At 34.5% G+C, this 577-nt stretch overlaps 1 protein-coding gene across 1 annotated transcript in view; it reads left to right on the top strand.

The window, feature by feature from the left end:
- The window catches only part of LOC107669763 (heterogeneous nuclear ribonucleoprotein R-like), a gene marked incomplete at its 3' end in the record, with an annotated part of 5,763 nt that overhangs the window by 2,997 nt on the left and 2,189 nt on the right, over window positions 1-577 (top strand). The gene's annotated exons all lie outside the window — the stretch shown is intronic.

Raw genomic sequence — 577 nt, 5'->3', positions numbered from 1 at the left:
AGATAGATAGATAGATAGATAGATAGATAGATAGATAGATAGATAGATAGATAGATAGATAGCATTATATGTATTGTATGTATTATATAATGTTGTGTTACTTGCATGCCTGCATACATATTTATTTATTTATTTATTAATGATTTAATGAATCCAGACACCAAAATACTCATCTGAAAAAACTATAATGCAACATCAAGATACATCAACCTTTTTTGCGTTATTACTTTAATGACGGTATACAGTAGATGAAATCATCTCTCAATGAAACCTGCATGATTGATTTTGCTAAATGATTATGAGTTATTAATCTCCATTGGCCTTCAGTAACTAGTTTTAGTTAGTCTTAATGTTATCATGGGATTGATATTAGAGGGTGATCAATACTCTGTCACATCACCACTGTATGAAACAACACACACACACACTCACTCACACACTCACTCACACACACACTCACTCTCACACACTCTCACTAACACACACACTCACTCTCACACACTCACTTACTCACACACACACACACACTCACTCACTCACTCACTCACTCTCACACACACTCACTCACACACACACA

The sequence above is a fragment of the Sinocyclocheilus anshuiensis genome, unplaced genomic scaffold (genome assembly GCF_001515605.1).
Source record: "Sinocyclocheilus anshuiensis isolate Anshui unplaced genomic scaffold, SAMN03320099.WGS_v1.1 scaffold704, whole genome shotgun sequence".
NCBI classification, from domain to species: domain Eukaryota; kingdom Metazoa; phylum Chordata; class Actinopteri; order Cypriniformes; family Cyprinidae; genus Sinocyclocheilus; species Sinocyclocheilus anshuiensis.
This window is presented reverse-complemented; position numbering and strand designations above follow the sequence as displayed.